This window comes from Mytilus edulis, chromosome 9 (genome assembly GCF_963676685.1).
Source record: "Mytilus edulis chromosome 9, xbMytEdul2.2, whole genome shotgun sequence".
Lineage (NCBI taxonomy): Eukaryota > Metazoa > Mollusca > Bivalvia > Mytilida > Mytilidae > Mytilus > Mytilus edulis.
Genome location: NC_092352.1, coordinates 2,862,108 through 2,888,444, shown reverse-complemented (window position 1 = coordinate 2,888,444; position 26,337 = coordinate 2,862,108). Strand labels below are relative to the sequence as shown.

At 32.2% G+C, this 26,337-nt stretch overlaps 2 protein-coding genes across 2 annotated transcripts in view; one reads left to right on the top strand and one right to left on the bottom strand.

Annotated features, from left to right (window-relative positions):
- The window catches only part of LOC139487492 (leucine-rich repeat serine/threonine-protein kinase 1-like), a 203,550-nt gene that overhangs the window by 130,082 nt on the left and 47,131 nt on the right, over nucleotides 1–26,337 (bottom strand). The gene's annotated exons all lie outside the window — the stretch shown is intronic.
- The window catches only part of LOC139487498 (uncharacterized), a 38,016-nt gene continuing 29,965 nt past the window's right edge, over nucleotides 18,287–26,337 (top strand). Inside the window, exon 1 of the mRNA XM_071272348.1 lies at nucleotides 18,287–18,415. The gene's annotated coding sequence lies outside the window, so the exon portion shown is untranslated. The remainder of the gene's footprint in view (nucleotides 18,416–26,337) is intronic.

Sequence of the window (26,337 nt, the reverse complement as noted above, 5' to 3'; positions counted from 1 at the left end):
AAATAGAACATAGGGGTAAAATGCAGTTTTTGGCTTATAACTCAAAAACCAAAGCATTTAGAGCAAATCTGACATGGGATAAAATTAATTATCAGGTCAAGATCTATCTGCCCTGAAATTGTCAGACAAATCGGACAACCTGTTGTTGGGTTGCTGCCCCCTAATTAGTTATTTTAAGGAAATTTTGCAGATTTTGGTTATTATCTTGAATATTATTATCGATAGAGATAAACTGTAAACAGCAATAATGTTCAGCAAAATAAGATCTACAAATAAATCAACAAGACCAAAATTGTCAATTGACCCCTTAAGGAGTTATTGCTCTTGATAGTCAATTGTTAACAATTTTCATAAATTTTTGTTAATTTTTGTAAATTTTTTGGAAATATTTTCCACTGTAATTACTGGGCCAAGTTCATTATAGATAGAGATAATTGTAGCAACAAGAATATTCAGTAAAGAAAGATCTACAAACACATCACCATCACCAAAACTCAATTTTGTCATGAATTTATCTGTGTTTATGTTAATATGCACATAGACCAAGGTGAACGACACAGGCTCTTGAGAGCCTCTAGTTTAAATAAATTGTTCAAATTACTTTTTACTGCATGATTAAAATATATTGATATGTGACATTTTCAAACAATTCAAAGTATAGGGTTGTATTGTAGGTACAAAATATAGAGCAGTTATTTTAAGAAATACAGGATTCCGTATTCGATTTGCTAAACAGCATTCGTTTTTCGATAATTTATTTGTCATCCGTTTTGCTCCATTCTATGCGCTCAAAACGAGTATTATGAAGAAAATAAAAAAGGGGCATGATTTTTATTGAGATTTTTATTGAGATGACTTTCCTCCAGAGACCAAATGGCGTAGATTTAAGCAGCTATTCTTCCCCGTACGGCCTTCAACAATATTGAAATCCCATATAATAGATATAAGAAGATGGGGTATGAGTGCTATTTTTTTATGTTATTTCAAAATGACAGAAAAAATGTTATCATCATTTCTTATAATTTAATTCTAAATTCTATTTTAAACCCGAGTAAACCATGAAAAAAAAAACATTGATGCCAATGCGAAAACTCTATATCCAAGTCACAATTTGTAAAAGTAAACCATTATAGGTCAAAGTACCCCCTGCAACACGGAGCCTTGGCTCACACCGAACAACAAGCTATAAAGGGCCACAAAAATGACTAGTGTAAAATCATTCAAACTGGAAAACCAACGATCTAATCCGATTAAAAAATAACTGTTATCACAGAGATAAGTCTCGCCTTTTTGTAACTTTGATTATGCAAACGTTGAAATTAAAATAGCAATTCTTTAACATGTTACATAAGTTATGCAAATATTCAAAGTCAATGAACCATGACTGAGGTACACGGCTAAACAATCTCCATGTAATGAGATGTGCCCATTCTAATACAACTCAATAACAAATACCATTGACTTATTATAAGTCATTCCTTTTAAACAAACCTAAACACAAACATTTAAAACTTGTAAACTATGTAAAAGTTTTAAATAGTTATCAAAGGTACCAGGATTATAATTTAGTGCGCCAGACGCGCGTTTCGTCTACATAAGACTCATCAGTGACGCTCAAATCAAAATCTTTATAAAGCCAAACAAGTAAAAAGTTGAAGAGCATTGAGGATCCAAAATTCCAAAAAGTTGTGCCAAATACGGCTAAGGTAATCTATGCCTGGGATAAGAAAATCCTTAGTTTTTCAAGTCATTCAACCATGAAGAAGGGTGGGCTAATATAACGTACATGGTAACGATTCCTGCAAATTCCAATAAATAAGCATACAAAATATCTATGACTTAACATTAGCAGTTCATCTTAAACTGATCTAATCACAAATTTATACATGTAAACCAAGCAAAAGTGTCAATAGACCATGACTGAGGGAGCGGGGCCAAATATTATCTATTGAAATGAGATGTGATAATGCTTATACAACTGAATACAAATTGGCCTACCACTAAAGGTTACCCTTAAACTGACCTATTAAATCGCAAACTAATAAATGTTAACTTAGGCAAATTTTTCAAAGTCAATAGACCATGACTAAGGGGGCGGAGCCAAATAACCTCCATAGAAATGAGATATGTATATACCAATGATAATACAACTGCATACCAAAAATCATTGGCCTACCTGTAGTGGTTCTCCATAAACTGACCTAATCACAAGCTAATACATGTCAAATAAGGAAAAGTTTCAAAGTCAATAGACCATGACTGATGGGACAGGGCCAAATAATATCCATGGAAAAGAGTTGTACCAATGCTAATGCAACTACATACCAAATATGATTGACCTACCAGGGGTTCACCATAAACTAGACCTAATCACAAACTATACCATTGTTGACGCTGCCGCCGACACCGGAAACAGCATAACTATGTCTCGCTTTTGGACTCCGTCAAAGCGAGACAACTAGAAACGATAAAACACTTATGAACCAAATCAACAAAAGACAACCACTGATCATCAGGTTCCAGACCAAGGACATGTGCAAACAAAACAGCGGTTTAAACGTTTTATCATCAAATAAAATTTAAGGGAGGTGCTATGGCTTCGGATGAGTCTATTACTTCGGATATGTTTTCTTTGAATTATAACACGAAACTAAAAGTAAAAAATCAAATTCTGATAAAACAAAATAGATAACTTATTCTATGTTCATGATATTTGTAGATATGAAAATAATATTATTTGTCTCCATGCGATATTTAAGGAATAAATCAATGTCTAGAAATTTTAGACACAAACAAACATCATTATTTAAATAAAACAAAATAAATCTTTTACTAGGTGTTCAACATTTGCAGAAGGAATCTGATGTTCAGTAGTTGTCGTTTGTTGATGTGGTTCATAAGTGTTTCTCGTTTCTCGTTTTTATATAGATTTATTAGACCGTTGGTTTTCCTGTTTGAATGGTTTTACAATAGTTATTTTTGGAGCCCTAAATTATAGCTTGCTGTCCGGTGTGAGCCAAGGCTATGTGTTGAAGACCGTACTTTGACCTATAATGGATACATATACATAATACATTTTGAATTGAATAGAGAGTTGTCTAATTGGCACTCACACCACATCTTTTTATATCTATTGGTCTTTCAAAACGGTGTGCATAAATAAACCTACAACTATTAATTAACCTACTAACAATGTAAATGTGGTACGAGTATAATACAGGGGAACAGACCTCGACAGTACAGTTACCAGTTAAATACAGGGAAACCGACCTTGAAAGTACAGTTACCAGTTAAAAACAGGGAAACAGACCTCGACAGTACAGTTACCAGTTAAATACAGGGAAACAGACCTCGACAGTACAGTTACCAGTTAAATACAGGGAAACAGACCTCGACAGTACAGTTACCAGTTAAATACAGGGAAACAGACCTCGACAGTACAGTTACCAGTTAAATACAGGGAAACAGACCTCGACAGTACAGTTACCAGTTAAATACGGGGAATCATACCTCGACAGTACAGTAACCAGTTAAATAAATATATTTATCTATATAACTTTAAATTTGTTTTATTTAAGTGATATATTCCAGTGGCTTATCCATTCCACTCATGAAATAGGAATTCCAATTCTTCCAACATCACCAGAAGCTGTCACTGTCCCCTCAAGACCTAAAGTTTAAAAAAAAATATAGCTATTTTAAGCGCTATAAAACCAGGTTTAATCAACCATTTTCTACATAAGAAAATGCCTGCACCAAGTCAGGAATATGACAGTTGTTATCCATACGTTTGATGTGTTTTTTAAGCTTTTGATTTTGCCATTGATTGGGGACTTTCCGTTTTGAATTTTCCTCAGTACTGTTGTTATTTCACTTTTTGTTATGTAAACAATAAATATAGTATGAAACACGTGTGTGATTTCTTGTAAGCTGGGTCCCGCCATATGGAGCTACATACATAGACACAGAATACTTTTTACATATTCTATTAATATTGCTCATGAGGTTGAATGCTCAACCTTTCAAAATGCTGGATCCTGATCTGCTATCCCTCTAAGTTTCATAACATAATATATTTTGCATTACATTTATAATACATAAATAAGATGTGGTATTATTGCCGATGAGAAAAATATCAACCAGAAACCAAAATAACATATATATAATGTAAAACTCTAGGTCATTGTATGACCTTCAACAATGAGCAAAACATGTACTGCACTGAGTTAGTAAGCTAAAAAGATTCTGAAATGACAAATGTTAAAGAAGTCAAACGAAAAAACAGCCTGATTTATGTACAAACAATTATAAACCCAAAACAAATATGATATACAGCAACAAATGACAAACACTTAATTTCAAGGTCCTGACTTAGGAAAATTTCATACAAAATATGGCGGGGTTAAACATGTTTGCTGGCACCAAAACCAGGGACAGTTGTGTAGCAGTATATTATTATAAGAACCAACTAAAAACCATTTGTAGAGGGCTTAACTCATCGATCAGATCGATACAAATCACCCAGAAACCTTAGGCTATGTAGGCAAAATATAATACATGTGTTTCTGCTAACGGTCTGATAAAAAAAATAGGGTAGGTAGGTATAGTTAATATCATTTTATTTTACAAACATTTAGCTGGCTACCTCTGTTTTTTCAATGGGTTTATAACAAGAGGTTCTCAGAATGTGTTTCTGTAAGTTCCCTCTTTGACTAAACCCATGTCTGGCACACTTCACATTTATAAGGTTTTTCACCGGTGTGTATTCTATTGTGTGCAGTCAGATTAGATCTATCATTAACAATTTACCACACACATCACATTTGTAAGGTTTCTCACCTATGTGTACTCTCGTGTGTTTCTGCAAGAACTTACTATTTCCAAAACCTTTACCACATACATCACATTTATCACAGGTATTTGTTTTCATGTCTTTCTCATAGTCAGAATTGTCATTAAACCCTTTAACACACATCACATTTATAAGAGTAGTATGATTTGGGGTCAGACCCAAACCAAACTCCCAACGGAGGTCACGTCACAGCCAATCCTCTTAACTATGACGTAATGTCCGGTTTATAATCTCTTAATCTCTAAGTCCATTTATAAGTAAAATACGGAAAAAATGGTATTTTGTCTTACAAAATTTACTTCTAGATACTATCTTACGATCAGAAACAAGCATCTGTCCATGTTTGGTACAAATCCAGGATAGTTAAAGAAAGTTATTAAAATTTTAAAAAATACCCCAGAGTGAATGTATTGTTTCCTGGCAGAAAAACTTTAACCAGATTTCTTTCTAGATACTAGCTTTTGATCATAAACAAGCTTTTGTCCAAGTTTGGTAAAAATCAAGGATAGTATAAGAAAGTTATTGAAATTTTAAAAACTTTAACGTCAGAGTGAATGTATTGTTTCCTGGCAGAAAAACTAAGTCCATTTATAAGTAAAATACGGAAAAAATGGATCTTTGTTTTTACAAAAGTTACTTCTGGATACTATCTTATGATCATAAACAGGCTTCTGTCCAAGTTTCGTAGAAATCCAGGGTAGTTTAAGAAAGGTATTAAAATTTCAAACACTTTAACCACAGAGTGAATATTTGTTGATGCCGCCGCCGACGACGACGACGATGCCGACGACGGAATGTAGGATCGCTGTGTCTCGCTTTTTCGACAAGTTCGAAGGCTCGACAAAAATGAAAGGTCACATTTGGGAAGCTGAAATCATCTCTTCTGTCGTAAAGTTTTATTATCAAACGACCCTCATAGTCGGTTTCTAGATATAAGTCCTAATCAAATGGCAAAATCAAAAGCTCGAACCTATCAAACGAATGGATTACAACTGTCATATTCCTGACTTGATACATGCATATTCTCTTAACTGGTACTTAACATCCTGGTTATAATCCTCTTAAATGGTACTTAACATCCTGGTTATAATCCTCTTAACTGGTACTTAACATTCTGGTTATAATCCTCTTAACTGGTACTTAACATATTGGCTATAATCCTCTTAACTGAAGTGGATTAATCTCATAATTCTCTTAACTGCTACTTAACATCCTTGTTAAAATCCGGTTGTGGAAAATTAACGGAAGTGGTTTTAATACTCTACCCTCCTACGTATGATCTTGTAAACGTGCCATACACGTTGACCTATCCACGTTTACATCTCTCAGTATATAACATGTATAATGCAATGTAAATTAGTATCAATCATTCATTGAAGATGGAAAATTATAACCAACATATGATTGACCAACTGGTAAAAGTTATTCCACAAGATGTATTACAGAAGTTACAACAGATGTCAGCACATGACTTTACATTGCAGTCTTACATTCAGTTAAACAACAAAATCCAACCGAAAAACAACTTGATCAAAAACCTACATGAAAAGATGACAGAGTTACAGATAAAGATGATGTATCAAATTTTGAGTGCCGAACATGCGCCATGAGGTATGCAAGAAAAGATCATTTCATTCGACACCAACAGAATCATACAAATATAAACTAGGAATGTGAACATAGTGGTTTAAGAACGAAAAGGAAATGTGTTTTATCTAAACATATGTATATGCAGGGAAGACATGATGTAAAGAAAAGAGCCCAGAAGGAAGACGATTTACAACAACCCCCCAGTAAACGTCAGAGGACAGATGGTATTGACCAACCTTCCGAGGAACGACTACGAGAGAAAAGATACATAACAACAGCAGTTCTGAACGATGGTGTGGATAACATCCGTTTACAACCCAGCAACAATGAAGAGAGATATGACTTGATGCTATTTTTCAAAGAAAATCAAGTGGATTTTGTGCAAATATAGAGGACAAGCTACTAAAAAACAATATTAAGTTTTATTTGAGTGTACAAGTTTAAATTATTAATATAGTGGACAAGCTACTAAAAAGCAATATACAGTTTTATTTGAGTGTACAAGTTTAAATTATTAATAATTCACCAGATGGAAAATACGACGATACTGGTCCACATTTCAATAGTAAAATGAGTACCTTTTTACAATCTGTTGCTAGTGAAATACCTCACTAGTTGAATAAAGGATTTCAAAAAAAAGTATTCATTTCTTTCGAATGGGTTCTCAGAAGCTTTCAGACATACCTTCAGACAAGATAAAATCAACAAACATTTTGGTCATTGCAGTTCCCCTGTCAATTGCCTTCAAACGGAATTCCTAGACTAATTTTGGTGCTATAAGGCAACTTGCTATATTGACCAACCCACGAGGATGTTGTTAAATATATAATGGGTTCACTATTGACTCCTGCAAATGACTGATTAAGTTGTTGACATGATGTTCATCCCGATTGATAGTTACAGGTCTACTTTCATCATGTGTGTTTTTATCAACAGTAACCAATCTTCATCTCATTTGCATTGCTGCACTGAACTGGCCTACTGTGTGTCTGATTTTTGGCGTTAATTAGACAACTGACCAGAGCAGACGCGTCCTCTGTTACTAGAAGGGAACGTACTTGGCTACGTATGATCTTCATATTATTCAATATCCTTCATTGCAATTGGTAGGAGACAAAGACTGAACCTGAAACACCGCCATAGCCATTACATGGAACGTATCTTTACCATCTGGAGACAGTTTCACAAAAATACTTAAGACTAAGATTGATCGTAAGTCATGAACAATTCAGTATACTTACGATCAATCTTAATCGTAAGTTTTTTTGTGAAATCGACTCCTGTTGTTGTTTCCGTATGAATTTAAACATTGCCTGCTCTGCCTTAATGAGGCTAACTTCCCCAGGACACGAAATAATACATTGAGGAACATATGTTCCATCTTGTCAATATTATGAGCTGCTACGCTAGTAAGAAATCATCTCAGCTCGTTGTTAGTAGCATAGAGCTCATGACAATGAAAACTTTCAACCAAATCTCATATATGATAATATATATGATGCAGTTGCAAGACCAAACAAAGATTAAAAGGCATAAACGAATTTCTATTTATTGACACTATTGTTTCCGCAAAGGCCAGGTATTTTCGTCATTTTCCGTGGATAGTTCATTGTCTTTATTTACAGTTTGTTTCACCACTTAGAAGCCAGCATCAGAATGTTTCCAAAATAGGGGCCGTAAGTTTCAGAGACTAAATGAAGCATCTGCAGGTGACGTATGTATCACATTTTATCTTACCTCCTATACATTTCTAGGAATATGATTGGTTAAAACAAACCACGTGGAGACCATGTATATGTCATATGGGGTTCGTAGCCGTGGTTTATTTCAATACACGGTTAGTAGTGGCGGTACGCGCCTTTGTTCAAACAACACGGTGTTGAGGAAACATCTGAAAGGTTTCAACAGACGAATAATTGATGATGAAAGATTGAAATAAATTCACAAAACACATGTAAAGCTAACAAATTGTTATTGTTGGCATTTGTTTATGTGTAGACCAATGCATGTAGGTTCTAAATACTAAGTATTAAAGACTTGGACTCTTTGAAAGGCCACTAGTCTTATTACCACATGTTAAGATAGTCGGAAATATAAATTCGTTACATAATGTGCTACTGACCTAATACAATCTACATGGGGCCATTCAATTCCATATGGGGATTCTAGCTTCGTTATCACTCCATATGGAATTAACTGACCCCATATATATCGTATTAAATCACAAGCACACTATGTAACTAATAGTATGACGAGATCGCCAGTTTAATTATGTAAAATACCGACAGCTTTATGTAGTACGAGATCTTCATCACAATCAGGTGTTGACACAGTGCTCAGATCATCAGTTCTGACATGTTTCATCAATTGGATCCTATCAATTGATGCTTCCTCGATCTTTTTATATATTCATGAATACGCCTTATATAAACTTCATTCTTTCGCTGAGTCAAAGTTCAAAGAGAAGTTGCTTTTCCCTTTACAGCTTTAAAACTTAACCGCTCTTCTATAAATACTTGAATAACGATATAACGTTAGAGTTTCTGTCCTTTTAAGTGGCAGGGGTGGGAGAGGGTAGTTTGACAGAACAATATATCCAGTTAGACTTTGTCCGGGAAAATCCTTGAGTCATTCCCGTAAAGAGTTTTCTATCTATGGATCCCATTTATTTTTCAAAAAAATACTTTTATATTTTTTATTGAATGCAAACAGTAAGGCAATATCAATCTTCGAAACAATTTTAGCGAAAGTATAGTTCAACTGTGCATGTGAATCATGCATATTTATGATAAATTGACATTATCATAAACAGGTAAAGAAGTGATTACAGCGAAAATGAATTCCGTAATTGCGTTGGAATATTCATGAGTGCGTAAAAATGCAAAAAATCCAGAATAATTCAGTAATAACAATATGTTTTAAATGCGTTATGAACTTGGAAAAAGTACTATATATGATTTTGATTTGAAAAAAACCATCAAATCAGATACTCAAAAACATCTAAAAGATGTTGCAGAAAATGGGTCATGTTTTGAAGTAAGGATAAAACTGTTACAAAAATGTTGTTTTCTCTAAAAAAAAAAAACCACACAATATTACTCGTCAGAATTATTTGGTTATACTTTAATATGTAATACGCACATAATCAATCCATTGTATCAAAAGAAACGGAAGCTACTTGCTAATAATATATGTTGAAACACAGGTTGTAAATTTTCAGTTAAATATTTCTTAACTCTGATATAATTTTTACAAAAATTGCCCCGCACGATATTTTTACGACCGGGCAAAACATGAGGTTCAGATATTCAACGATCGCTTGTAAAATAGTCAGCTGTGTGAAAGGTGGTTGCATTACAACGAAATGTTTTCTGAAAATGTAAGAAATAGTTATTTACGCAAAAATAAATAGATCAAAGAGGTAGGGACAATTTGGTCTGTTTTGTTTTAAACAAATAATCAGAATTATGAAGTTGTCAAATCCTGTTTGAAAATGAGTATTGAAAAGTATATATCATACGATTAAAATATGGTTTGAAAAATTTACACGTATCCAGTGCTACATATTAATGTGGAAGGCATCTGGATACACATTTGTAAATCACACATGTTTTTGTCAAATTTTACATCAATGGACGTTTCTAACTTTCCAAAAGAATTTTGGTTCGGTAAACGATGTCTTTCTCATACATTTTGAGTGAGATATAAATAGATTTCCCAAACCTGGCCAAAATAGAGCTCTATTTAGGCGTTTACTGTGGGAAAACTGATGACGCAAGAGCAATTGAAAAGTATCTACACTTCTAAAATAACGAGGCCCAATTTGTTAGCCGGTATAACGTTAAAACGACGAATCAAATAATTCAACTTTATATATAACTTATATAGGACAATGGTGTTGTTAAAAATTACACCATTCCAGGCCCTTTTGTTTTCTACATAATCAATAATACCAATAATTAACAAGTTCCGGGTCGAATCCGATACCGATACCATTAGTATATGTCGCATGTAGTTTCCGTTACCTGTTGTTTTCTGTAAACCCTTTCTATCAGGAGAATCTGGAATTCTTCTAGCAGTTGTTTGAATTTATATTAAACTCTAGGACACTATTTAACAAGTCTGTTTTCTTCCACCTTTATCAGATGACAATACTAAAAATCAAGGCCAAAAATAAGGCATGGGTACTTTAATTCAGTCAGGGACCCGCGGGTGTGTTCTATAGTCTCTTATAAAAAAAAGTTGACAAAAGCAATAGCACAACAATGCCGATGACCATACTGCTTAATTTATAAGTTATTTCTAAACAACAATCGTACGTATACATTTTAAAGAAAGTATTTGTTAAACTGTGATATTTGAAATATAAATACAAATGCACAATGTTTTAATTTCATTATCTATCTTGATATATGCATTAGAAGCTTGTTCTTTTTTAACTGTTAACCTTTGCAGCATATTAATAAAAAAAAAAAAATGGAAAAAATCATGTACTTACAAAATCTAAAGCTCTTTCAAGTCAACAATTTTCGGAGTGTTCCACATAATCTTTAGCATATAACAATTTCCCAAAATATACCCATTTTACACATCTAAGTTTTAGAATACGCCAATCCGCTCATTGTTGCCGCGTGAACTTTCAATATAGTAATATTGTCTTTTCGTAAATACAAGATTTAAAGATGTGTCTGTGCAGATTAAGATAAAAAAGAAAATATCTTTACAAAATAGGTTATCTGTGTAATTTTACTTCTTTTGACGATATTGAGAATAAGTGATCTCGTTTTTTGTACATGTATTTCACAGTAGGTTTAGTCTCCGGTTGGGTTGTTTTTTATTTTCAGTTATTTTCTCTTTTTTTCGAGTGAGTATGATCAAAAATGTAAACAAACAGACTTCCTTTCTTGTAAAACGTTAAAAAAGATGTTAGAAATAAAGGCAACAGTAGTATACCGCTGTTCAAAACTCATAAATCCATGGACAAAAAACAAAATCGGGGTAACAAACTAAAAACTGATGGAAACGCATTTTAAATATAAGAGGAGAACAACGACACAAAATTAGAACCTTATATACATGAGCATAGAAGATAACATAGTATTTGTGATAAAAATATATTATCAACCCTCAATTATTTTATTTTATAAACGTTTAATTTAGTCTTGTATGCTTTATTCCAAAATATAGATTTATGTATGCCGTCATACGACAAAATTATTTTTATGTCTACCTGTGCGAATTTCAAACGCGCAATTTTACACCAGTAATGAAAACCTTCTATCATTTATGGGTAGACTTTACATAGATAAATTCAGCCGTATTTGACGTGAAACTGTACTTATGTATCCCGTCATACTTTGAACCACAACATTATTTTATTTATTATTTTTACTGTAAGTCTGTTTTTTGTTATATCTACTTTACGTGAGTCTGCATTTATGTATGCCGTCATACGACAAAATTATTTTTATGTCTACCTGTGCGAATTTCAAACGCGCAATTTTACACCAGTAATGAAAACCTTCTTTCATTTATGGGTAGACTTTACATAGATAAATTCAGCCGTATAGGAAAAGCAAAATGAGAATGTTGAATTTGATGTATGCCTTTTTGTGCTACTTTGTTACATTTGTTGTTTATGTAGTGATATTAAGATGATACCACAATATTGACTGTTGTACCCCTATTTTTGACATTTTTACTCTTTGAGTATGTTTGTTTTGTTCATGCATCGTTGACAATGTAATGGAATTTGATGCGACTGTCATACAAGTGAGAGGTTTAGCTAGCTTTAAAACCAGGTTCAATCCACCATTTTCTACATTAGAAAATGCCTGTACCAAGTCAGGAATATGACAGTTGTTATCCATTCGTTTGATGTGCTTGGACTTTTGATTTTGCCTTTTGATTTTTGATTTTCCTTTTTGAATTTTCCTCGGAGTTCAGTATTTTTGTGTTTTTACTTTTTACAGCCATTTTTACTCACATACCAATGCAAATGTCAACGGAAATGCTTACACTGAATCTTTACATACTAAGATTACAGACACTTTACAAAAATATCTTGTTTTTTTCATAGAAAAAGACATTTTGCATAGTAAATTCATTTTTATATGTCCGTGTTTTTTCTAGTGCGTCCGTGTTTTATCGAGTGAAAAACAAAATTCCTATGGCTTAAACTTTAATATATCACTGCATTCACGTTTAAAAAACAATGAAAAAGGTTAAAATAAAGTTCTTTGCAAAGCACGAAAAATGCATTAAATCAGTTTGATAATGCTATATTAACACGTTCATTTCGTTAAAAGGCATCGTTTATTTGTATTCAGAGATCTTCATGTTAGCGTACAGATATGGATTCATACAGTAAATATTTCGTGATGTAAAACAAACACTTCAATTCTCAATTTTAAACTTTGTGTGAGTTCAGACATGTTGGATTGAGACGTACGTACACATAGTGTGTAACGCGGGTAAATGTGTGGTTTTTTTAACAGAAAGTACATCATAAGTGTTTCATTTACTATTTATCTTGATGGTAACATGTTTAATCGTTCTAGAAATTGAAATCTAGAATAATGTTCAAATGCTCCTACGCGAAGAGGTCACACAGAAATAAAGCACCACCGTACTTCATTTTCATCATAAACACAAAGAATACAAATTTACAATGTATATTTCATGTATTTAATAGGTGTACTCATATTATATACACATTTTTTTTTATCATTTCTAAAAGATCGTTTTAAAGCTTATAGATTGTATATTTCGTTGTTTTTTAAATACATTGGATAAGTCCCCGCGTTTAACATCAGCTCAGTAGTCAGTAATTTAGTGCTGGCATGATTTATAAAAAACCTTTTCAAAATTGTTTACCTCCAATGGGGACTGGGGAATAGAAATATGGTCATTTAGGTCCTCTTCCGACCGGTAGTAAAACTCGTGCTTCAACTACGCAGTCACCTCTGATCAGAATGGGGCGTGTAGATAGAATGTCACGCTCACTACACCACTACACGTTAAGAACCCTTGCAACAGTACTTTGAGGGTTCCGTAAGGGGGCCTGTTGCAAGGCAACATTTCTGTCAATATCCAATATACCCGCGTTTTCAGTGACAGACTAAATTTCCCAACCTTCATCCCGAACGTCCTCTGTTACGGGACCTACCCATTGGATTTATTGTTGATTTGTTCTCGTCTTGAAAATTTCATTGCACGTTCAAGAAACCAACAATCAATAATTCAACACTGTCGGTTTACAAATTTAAAAATTATAAAGAGCCTAAGGTTTCAACTCTATCAAGCAAAGTTGAACTTAGGTTAATTTGGCTATTTATTAGGTGCTTTTGGTCATATGTCTGCAAATATTTCGGTTCTTACACATCCTTGGTTTTCAAATATTCGACTTTGAGCGTTACGGGTGAAGGTAATCCAGAAAAGCGCTTCGGACGAATGAAGTGTTGTTTTCATTTTTCATTAAATATTCCATTCAATTCAAATAATGTTCTTTTATTTTTCAATTTATTATTTTGTTTGGGGAGGGGGTGCTTTTTTATTAGAATATTTGGATTAACATTTAGTTTTTAAATTTTTTTACTGTTTTTTCTTAGTTTTCTTGCTCCTATGTCACGGTCATATATATCATTCATAAAATATTCTTGACTGTAAAAACAAAGAGCATTAAATGAAGTGGAAAAGATTATTAGTCCCTGTACTCGGTTCTATAGACCGTTTTAAAAAGGACACAGTGATTTTTTTATATATCTTAATACTGCAAGGTTATGGCAAAATGTTTTCAGAATAGTTCAGAATAGGGATTATCATTAAATTGAATTGAAATGAGTTAAATTTGATCAACAAAGTAATATGCTTTTGTAACTTATTAAGAATATATAACGTTGTCCTTTGAAATTTTATATACATTTACAGACTCTAAAATAAGTAGGTTTTTAAGCCAAAGAATGTCTTCTTTCTTATCACATTTTCATAAAAAAAAAGAAACCGGAGCATTTGTTGAAAAACCCGGATATTATAAACATGTTTAATGTTGCTCTCGAAAAAAAAACCACGGAAAATATAAAACACTGAATTGTAAGTAAACTACAAGGAAATTGTGAGTCGTTCGTGCTCAAAACATATATAGCATTCAGCCAGTAAAAAACTAAATCTAGGTTGATACGCGAGCAATTTATTCGCATATCAATATTAAAATCAAATTTACATAAAAGTTCTATAGCCTGCTTTTCTCATTGACGAGATCCAGTTTTCAGTTTTCAAGGGAGGTAATGTTTTGTCACTAGATTACCCACTGAAAAAATAATAAGCAAGACAACATGTACAAATAAGTATTCTTTAGCTTTGTTAAAAAAAAACCATGCTCTATTATCCAATAAAATTAGTTTTCACATGCGTATATTGACTACGGCAGAAAAATGAATTTTATCAAATTGGTATGCATTTAATGTATTTCATTAACTTAAAACACTTTCAAACACTAAAATGATACACATTTTGTTACTAATACTTTTACAATGACAACAATGTGTTACAATTCGAAATTGATATATTTGACCTAGATACCGCAACGTTCATGTTGGCTGTTCTAACTTCAAAACCCCTCCCTCTGAAAAACACGTTTCATCTATCCTGTTAAAAAGGCATGTATATAATAATTTCATTGAAACATATGATCTGACAATAAATATAAAATAAAGTATAGGTTATTATAACTGTTGTACTGAAATGACAAAATTGTTTCATATTTACGATAAAATGGATTGACCCTAGCAGGGAATCGAACCCCATTCTCCTATTTAAAAAAATAGGCGTAATTACCAATATACCACCGAAGTTTCCAATGCATTTTACAAATACAACATGATTGTCACTCAGTTTTAATTTTAATCATCATGTAATACAGCATTTTAAATCGTCAGATGCACAAAGGCGTGCACTTTTATCAACTTTACAGGGTGTAGCTACCGCAAGTTTAGTCCAAATAATTATGATGTCTGGCAAGGCTATTTTAATTTTTTTTCTGGGACGCCACAAGGCTATTTTTTTTTCTGGAACTCAACAATGCTATTTTTTTTTTTTTTTGGGACGCCGTCTTAGGAAGGCGTCCCAGAAAAAAAATTAAGATAGCCTTGCCAGACGTCGTAATTATTTGGACTACCGCAAGTATAAATGAATCTCTGTCAAAGGGCCCCTCCTGCCAAGTCTCGAATGTCAGCACAACTTTATCAAGGAATCCTCTATCAGATATGAACATATTTACCAATGCTAACATAACCGGCGGAACATTTACGATTAATTTAGTAACTATAGACCTACCGATTTTCCTTGTGCGTCCACCGCTATTGACAACTGACTTGAAAATGTGCGTGTCAGAAATTGACTTCAAACGAAAAGACGGTTGAATTATAACTTTTCTGTTATATTGTGACGCAAATATCGTTTTAGTTAATAAATTTGTTAATTTCTGTTTCAACTTTGAATTTTAGAAAAATAACTTTGCGAAATTAAACTGGTTTAAACTAGTTGGATACAAATCGACAGGGAGGTTGATGGAAGAGCCTACACAAATACTGTACACTTATATACAGCGAACATAGAAATTACCGTAAATGACCTAATCAGAATCGAAATAATTGATTATCACTCTGGCAAAAATAATCACGAATATAATGCCTACCCATGTTAAAACTACAATAAAGTATAGCTGGCATCAATTTTTTCTTAAATAAAGTACAATTCTTAAATAGGTACTTGAGTTTGAATTACGATTTTTACCCATGTCTGTGTTGTTGGGTAAAAAGCATGATAAAAAGAGAAACTATCAACAATAACAAAAGAAAAAAAAAAAGGGAAACAAAATCTGCAGCAGTAAAAGATCAATCAACTGAAATTCTAGTCATGAATATATTCTAGCATAATACATTAGAGCTTGGCTTTCTAATTTCCATAAAAACATACTGCGTTCTATTTCAAAAATGAAATGCCGACTAGCGGTATTTTTAAAATTTAAAATTTTTAAAATACATTGTACTTATTCAAGACGAGAAAAAAAAAAAATGAATAAATAATAATACAATGTATAATAGTGCACAAATATTCATTTCCTTTTCCTGTTTTGGTAATTCAAGATATATTTGGTTGAAATGCACTAGAAATTACCAATTGAGGGGAACTAACTCCGTAATTTGCTATCATTCTAACCAAAAGTTATCTGGAGATTACTCGAATTACCAGACACACAGAAACGAAAAAGCTACCATTCCTACCTCAAGATGAACGTTACTTCAAATTGGATGATTAAGTTGGTTTGGTTTTTTTTTCGGTCAAATTTGAAATTCTTCTAAATTGCCTGACGTTTACAAAGACTTAAATATATATAACACAGTTCACACAGATTATAAAGATGAATAAAACAAATTTTCGTTTTTGGAAAACTGCATGGAATTTTTCAATTTCAAACAATATTCTCAAGCTTAAACTTATTAATAATTTTCGTTTTGCCTTATTCTACATGTGTAACCTCCAAAAAATATTTTTCGAATAAAAAGAAGCAATACACTATTCAAATTCCACATGCGTCGGTGTAAGTTATCACATCGGTGAAATATAATTGTATTTAATACAATTAAATAAAGGCAACAGTAGTATACCGCTGTTCAAAACTCATAAATCCATGGACAAAAAACAAAATCGGGGTAACAAACCAAAACCGAGCGAAACGCATTAAATATAAGAGGAGAACAACGACACAACATCGAAACGCAACACACACAGAAACAGACCAATCATCAGACAAAACACCACGAGAATAACAAATGTAACATGAAAACCAAATACATGAATTTGGGATAGACAAGTACCGTGCCACGTCTTATCTCAATATCTCAAAAATAAGAGAAAACACAAACGACTCAACGTTAAAATGCAACACAAAGAGAAACGAACAATATATAACAATGACCATCTTCCTGACTTGGTACAGGACACTTTTAAAGGGGAATAAAAGTGGTGGGTTGAACCTGGTTTTAAGGCATGCCAAACCTCGCACTTTAATGGCAAAGTTAAATATAACATTGAAATGACAACATAATATTACAGGACTACAATACAAATAAATAGGAGAACATATTAGACACAGAAAAACATGATTAATAGATAACAAAAAGCATCAGGTTTAAAATTCAATACGCCAAAAACGCGCCTTGCCCACACAAGACTCACCAGTGACGCCCAGATATAAAAGATCGAAAGTGAAAAAAGTACAAAGTTGTACAGCACTGAAGATCAAAAGTTGAAAAGGTTTCGCAAAATACGGCATTGTTTTTATGCCCGGGATAAGAACATTCTAATTATATAGAACAATTCATGCTATTGCAAACAGTAAATTTTATCAAATGAATATGAAAGAGATATACACAAGGAAACATGTGTTACATAGCCAAAACAAGGAGATGCAATATTCGGAAATAATGATAATTTCAGATATATGAGAAGGTATATTAGACATGTAATTACAATGTTTAAATTTATATTTACGGATGGACAATAGTATCATTTTAGTATAGATAGCCTATAACCTATTAGAAGATACAATCAACAACTCATGTTACTTCATTTAATTTACTGATGATTATGTATAACATATCAAAAAAATATACATACAAGTTTTTTTTTTTTTTATAATTTTGATACAATCATCAATCGTTAAGTGTAATTATTGTCAATTTTTTAATATATCTTGTGCGTAAACAACACAACATGTTTCGCCAATTCTTTTGAAACCTTTTTTTTAAATTGGAAGGATAATATTAAATTGACTTCGATTGACACACACGTGGGTTTATTAAGGGTATATAAGCAACTTTGCATCACATGAGACTCAAACAGCCGGAATCATGGATGCATGACTGGGAGTTTTACTTTTCTTGCTTGTGACAGTCCTACAGACAGTAGTTGGTAAGTTGAAATTTTAAAGATGTTATGTAAATATTATCTGTATGTAGATATCCGAAAGGTTTGTTAGTTTTACTTCCTTTTTAAAATTAAATACTTTTGAAAATTTGTGCCTTTGCACTCAATGATCATATAATTATAAAATCAAAATTATTCTTAAAATAAAGGTCAAATTAGAAAAGAGGATGTATAAAATTTAAACATCGGTTATGTACTATTGCATAGATCGATATTTGCTGAGTTCTAATTATTATTTGTTTTTATTCTTTACTTTAATTGTTTTATAGTTTTATTTTTGTTGGAAAAAAGGGTTAGTGTTGGGGTCGTTGTTCCAAGTAAAAAAATATTGGTTTACAGACTAGCAGAATATGTTTCATACATATCAAGTTTAAAAAAAATAATACATAATTTACGCAGGGTTTTTAAGAGAAATATGATAAACATAAAGGTCCAGCTCTCAGATTACAGAGGATATAATGTTATGTGCAAAACAAAGTGTATCATATTGCTATTACAAACAAAATTATAACTTTCTATTCATATTTTTCTTTTCCTACTGACTGTATATTTTTGTCAAAATATATTAAAATTGTTCACAATTATCATTTTATTTTCGGAAATCAATTTTCTTTTATCTTTTACACATCAACACACACTACTTAAAACTTTTTAAGGGCTTACATGGAATAATATATGTGTTGTTAATCAATATGTCGGATTTTTTACAAAACAAAATGGCATATAGACAAAGCAAACAATCATATATGATTCCAAAAATGCGCATTGCTTTCGTTTTTATATTTATTAAATGATTTTTGCGAGTTTAAGGTTCATTATAACAAATGGACAAACATTGCTGTGTTTAGAGTACAAAAAACTACTCCGAGTACAGACTACATTCATCTTTCTTTGATGGTACATGCATACTCTATTAATAAAAAAATATACCGAACATTTTATCCCATTTACGGATTAGTAACGTTTACTCAATGGTCGATTTTTAGGTGACTCATTGGGATATTATACATATATGTCAAGCAGTGGATTTAGTACTGTTGATTATGCTGTTGTTAGCGAGAGTCTCCTGTCCTCAGTCAAATATTTTAAAACAAACGATTTTACTTACCTATCAGATCATGTTCAAATTACTTTATATATAGAAGTGCTCTATAAATATAGATAAAGAAATTGGCCTTCAGGAAAAAGAGTGGCACTGGATTAAATCATATAAATGGTCAGAAAATTCTAAACTTAAACTTATTGATGCTTTATTGACTGAAAATGTAAAGAATGAGATAATAGAGTTTGAAATGGCTAATTACGAGGAAAATCAGGTTGGTGTTGATGAGGCTACAGAAAAAATTGACAAAAATTTTAGATAATATTTCAAGCCTTTCTTGTAAAGCAACTCCAAAAACTAAGAGGAGGAAAAAGAAAAGGAAATTTAAACAAGTTTGGTCAGACAATTTTATATATGAAACAAAGCGTCAAATAAATAAAATAGGAAACAAAATAAGGAATAATCCAAATAATAATAGTTTAAAGCAAAAGTTTTTTGAGTTAAAAAAAAAACTTAAAGAAAATGGTTAAACAGAAAAAGTATGAATATAAACAAAAACTTTATAATTGTTTAAGTGATTATATCAATCAAAATCCAAAGGAATATTGGAAAATTTTAAAATCTCTTAAGAATAAAACAGAAAAAGATGAAATACCAGAGGTATTAAAAGATGAAGAAGTTTTAATAAAACATTTTCAAGATCAAGGTAAACCTTCATCTATAAATAATGCTTTTATGATAGACATTGAATCACAATTAAAGCTATTAGAAAATAATATAGACTTCAAAGCTGAAACAGATGCTCCAATATCTTGTTCAGAAGTAAATAAGGTAATCAGAGGACTAAAACTTCAAAAGTCTGCTGGACCAGATAGAATTATAAATGAAATAATTAAAACCTCAAATCAAGTAATAATTAAGTCAATTGTTAAAATATTTAATTTAATTCTAAAAACGGGTATATACCCAAAATCACGGAAGGACTCATATATAATAGCACTGCATAAGAAGGGAGACAAATCTGATCCCAATAATTACAGAGGTATATCTTTAATCATCACAGTTGTGGATAAACAGCTGAATAACTGTCAATTTGGCTTCAGAGAAAACCACAGAACTGCTGACAGTATTTTCATATTAAAATCTTTAATTAATAAATATATACACAAAAATAACAAAAAAATATATGCATGCTTCATTGACTTAAGAAAGGCATTTGACTCTGTATGGAGGACAGCCCTTCTATATAAATTATGCAAAATGGGAGTAGGAAAGTCTTTTTACAGGGTAATAAAACAACAATATTTAAATACAAAATCCTCTTTAAAATATAAAGATCACATTTCTGACTATTTTGACATTACTAGAGGTGTGAAACAAGGGGACTCATTAAGTCCTACTTTGTTCAATATTTTTATAAATGATATCACTAAAGGTTTGGAAGATGACAACTCTAGTCCATTGGAGCTCATAAATAGTAAACTAGGCTCCCTCCTGTTTGCTGATGATGTGCTTTTACTATCAGAATCTAAGGAGGGTCTCCAAAATAGTCTAAATAAAGTTTCCATGTTTTGTGAAAACTGGCAGCTTTCTCTAAACATAAATAAAACAAAAAGTATGGTCTTTTCAACAACAAAGTAAAAGCCTGAAACATCTATACTTGTATATAAAAAAAAAAAAAAAAAAAAATAGAGAATGTTATGGAATATCCTTACTTGGGTCTGCTAATTTAATCAAATGGTAATCTCAGTCATAGTACAGCTGAATTAACAAAAAAGGCAAAAAAGGTTTTGTTTTCTATTAAAACATATACTAATTCTCTTGGCAGCCTTCCTATCAGAGTGTCAAATAACTTATTTGACACCTTAGTGAGACCTATATTAACTTATAATTCTGAAATAACATATTTGGACTCATATATAACATATTTGAAAGCTAAAAAAAGAGCTTTGGTTTCTGGAAAAATTGTGGACCCATTTAATTTTATTGACAAGACTCCAATAGAAAACTTGCATCTTGGTTATTGCAAGTTTACCCTTGGCACTAACAAGAGTGCCTCAAATTTTGGTACAAGGAACGAATTGGGAAGACTGCCTATTGAATGTCATATAAAAACCCAAACTATTATGTATTTAGCAAGGCTTTTCACCTCAAATTTAAATCCCTTATTACATGAATCTTTTCAATTAACTAAAACTTTGGATTCTAGTGGCTCCTATTCATGGTTCACTTTTGCAAAAGATATTCTTTCTGAATCTAACATTGATATAGATAGACTAAAAATAGACTGTAATAATTTAAAACAATTAAAAAATATTAAAAGATATATTAAACCCCAAATAAACTCATATTACAACAACCTGTTGATGGATAAGTTGAAATCTATTGATGATAAAAGTAAATTAATTTTTTTTATAAAGGACTTGAGCCAAATCTATTGATCAAACCTTACCTCTCTAACCCAAACTTTGAATTTAGAAAATTAATTAAAAAACTTAGAATCAGTGACCATTAATTATTAATTGAAAAAGGAAGGCATTATAAAATTCCTCGCGAAGAGAGACTTTGCAAAAAATGCAAAGTACTAGATGATGAGAAACATTTCTGAATAAATTGTTCTCATAATTCAAATATTAGATTAACATATTTTAATTGCATTAACAGAGAAAGTAATTCATTTGCTAATCTAACTGACAATGACAAAGTTATATATATACTTAACCCATCAACACCAACACAAGTGAATAAACTAGGATCCTTTATAAAAAAGTCAATGGAACTAAGGACAGGGGACCCTTTAATATTTACCTGAATTTGTGTATATATATCGAGTTACCTAGTTATTGTCTTTATTTGTTTTTGTTGTGTGATATGTCACAAACTGTATAGTTTATATGGCAATAAAACTTTGAATTGAATTGAATTAAAAGTATTGCATTTCAGTGAAGAAAACAAATAACAATAACTTCTACTTTTTTCCGCCGTACAGACTGGACGAAGTCTAAAGGCAATTGGTCACGAAGTCTTGTGGCAAGTGATCACTTTGTCTAATGGCAAATGGTCAGTGGATCTAATGGCAAATGGTCACAAAGTCTAATTGCAAATGACCAGTGAATCTAAGTAGACATGGTAACCTTTTGCCATTAGATTCACGGGCCATTTGCCATTGGACATAGTGACCATTTGCCATTAGACATAGTGACCATTCGCCATTAGATCCACTGACCATTTGCCATTAGGTCCACTGATCATTTGCCACAAGACTTGGTGACCAATTGCCATTAGACATAGTGACCATTTGCCATTAGGTCCACTGACCATTTGCCATTAGACATAGTGGCCATTTGCCATTAGATTCACTGACAATTTGCCATCCGACATAGTGATCATTTGCCATTAGATTTACTGACCAATTGCCATTAGACATGGTGACTATTTGCCATTAGATTCACTGACCATTTGCCATGGTGACCATTTGCAATTAGATTCACTGGCCATTTGCCATTAGATTCACTGGCAATTCGCCATTAGACATGGTGACCATTTGCCATCAGATTCACGGGCCATTTGCCATTGGACATAGTGACCATTTGCCATTAGACATAGTGACCATTCGCCATTAGATCCACTGACCATTTGCCATTAGGTCCACTGACCATTTGCCACAAGACTTGGTGACCAATTGCAATTAGACATAGTGACAATTTGCCATTAGATTCACTGGCAATTTGCAATTAGACATGGTGACCATTTGCCATCAGATTCACGGGCCATTTGCCATTGGACATAGTGACCATTTGCCATTAGACATAGTGACCATTCGCCATTAGATTCACTGGCCAAAAAAGCAAAATTGTTGGACAAAAAGCAAAATAATCGGACAAAAAGCAAAACGGACAAAAAGCAACGGACAAAAAGCAAAAGTGTCGGACAAAAAGCAAAATAATCGGACAAAAAGCAAAACGGACAAAAAGCAACGGACAAAAAGCAGAAGTGTCCGACAAAAAGCAAAATTATCGGACAAAAAGCAAAAACGGACAAAAAGCGAATTGCGGACAAAAAGCACTGTATCAGTCAGCACTTAGGTGTTGACATGAATATCAATTATAATTATGGTCATTTTCATAAATTTTCCTGTTTACAAAACTTTGAATTTTTCAAAACTAAGGATTTTCTTATCCCAAGAATAGATTACCTTAGCCGTATTTGGCACAACCTTTTGGAATTTTGAGTCCTCAATGCTCTTCAGCTTTGTACTTGTTTGGCTTGATAGCTTTTATGATCTGAGCGTCACTGATGAGTCTTATGTAGACGAAACGCGCGTCTGACGTATTAAATTATCATCCTGGTAATTTTGATAACTATCTGAACACGGAAATTATTTTGAAGAGTATAGTTTTTGTTTCAAGAACTTGACTTTTAAGCAAAATTACCTACCGCTTAACTAAAAGGGGAGGGATAATAACTTTTAATCAAAAATTATATAAATATTAAAGAGGATTTGATAGTTTTAAATAATGTGTCTTACCTTCTGATAAAAGAAGAATCAGAACAATAAAGCTGAATATCATCCTCTGAAAAATTATAGAATAATAATTATACAGTAACATTTAGGCGAGCAAGAAAGACATCCACAGTGGCGAGTGTCACATATCCTGGAATGCGACTTAACCTATCAGACTTATCAATCACCTACATGAGCAACTGAATGGGGGCCAAATGATGAGCACTTTATATCACCCCCGATTATTTGTGGGGTTCGTGTTGTTAAGTATTTAGTTTTCTATTTTGTGTTTGTTGTTTTGTCCTTTTTCTGTTGAGTTTTTGCCATGGTATTGTCAGTTTGTAAAAGACATTATAGTTTGAATGTTCCTTTGGTATCTTTCGTCTCTCTTTTACTACTATATTTGAATAACCCAACCAAGCTTGGACACTTTAGATAAATACTGATAATAATTAAATGATATCTTTAGGAATTATTAATCATTTTGATAAAGGTTAAATGTCATCGATAGATTATACCATGAAGATATCTCCTGCAGCCACAAGGATAACATTTTATATAGATTTGTAAATGTAGGTTCGACAACTACTCCCTGCCCTTGAAACAAACACAAACATAGTGGGCTGTAAGTATAATAAATCTATTGCATTTCATCACAAAATCATAAAGTAGGATTTTATCCTTATGTTTGATGGCCGACAAGCACAATCGTAAATCAAGTAACAAGGACTTTATCTTTAATAGTAAATTCAGTCTGGTAGTAAAATTTGTTTCTTTTACCTTTTTCCCTTCGTAATTATGCCCATAACATTAGTTTTTTTTAGGAAATAATCCATAGATAATTAAAAGTATTTTGCATATATTTTCCGAATAAAGACATGGATGTTTTTCCGTAGGATTATAAATAAAACGGATATGCATTCTGTGGGAAATTATTGAATTATAATATCAATGATCAACTGTTACCCAAAAATTAAAAAAAAATATTGTTTTAAAGTAAATGATTTATTTTCTTACTAATCCTGCTTTCTTTTTTCGTACCAGATAAAGTCATGAATTAGAGGCCACAACTGTTTACTGTTGGTCAAATTTCATAAATTCCTTCAGAAAATAGAATTCGAGGTAAAAAAAATCCGTAAAAATCGTATCTCTAAATGAATTAAGACCGGGTGTATTGACAGAGAAAACATTCCCTTGTATGAATGCATCACCCGCCAGATGTAAATGTTTCAAAATCTAAACCAAAACCACAACTATTCGTGTGTGAATGATTGAACAGTTTTGACATGTACAAAAATAACTTCAAACAATTTAAAACTCTGACCTGCTTTGGTCAAAGATGGTCCACTGCTAATCATAGAAGTAGACGACAAATTAAACTTGAGAAATATATTCGTACTTCAAAAGAAGAAACGGTTTCATTGGTCATTACCAACCTTTAGCTTGAAAGATCCTTCTAGTCCTTTTCTGATTAGGAACACGAGATTATGCACACGTTTACATATATTACATATACCAAGAATAAGGTGTATTCATTGTCATTATGTTATCAGTGTTGAAATCTTTATCTAACAGAATAATTCTAAACGTGTACAATACGAACCCAAATATTTCAAGCAAAGTTCCAACAGAAAAGTTTGAAAACTACTCTTTATCTGTAACTGTTTTTAATACACATATTTTGTTCTTGTTATTAATTTAAAATCAATCTTACTACATTGAAGTTTTTGAAAACATATACCAATTCCTACCTTACAATAATATTGTTTACTAATATACATCATGGAAGACGAAGATATAAACATCAATAGTGTTTTCACTTTTAAATTGTTTCAGATTTTGTCATTACGCGACCTTTTATAATTTAACATTTGATTTTGCCATTTGATTAGGGACTTTCCGTTTTGAATTTTCCTCGGAGTTCAGTACTTTTGTGATTTTACTTTGTTCTATATACGATCAAGACGAATAGTGTGACTACGTCTTATTTATGTTACCATCCTTTATGATGTGAAATCCTACTAGAAATAAAAGACATACCTGCTCATGATATTGTTAAAAAGGGCTACACATTTTGAACCTTACTATTAGGTTTGTGTGCTTCTGGACAAACTTTGTAACTTATGCTCATTTCTCAAGTTTTTCTACACTTTTCAAACAGCAGAAAATATCATTCATCATTGCAATGTTTTACTCATGTGGTTCATTCAACTAGATATGAGCCAAGTCTCCGTGTTGACCTATAATGGTTTACTTTTATAAATTGTTATTTGGATGGAGAATTGTCTCATTGGCACTCATACCACATCTTCCTAAATCTGTATCTTGCAATTTCAATTCTACCATAGACACATTAAGAAT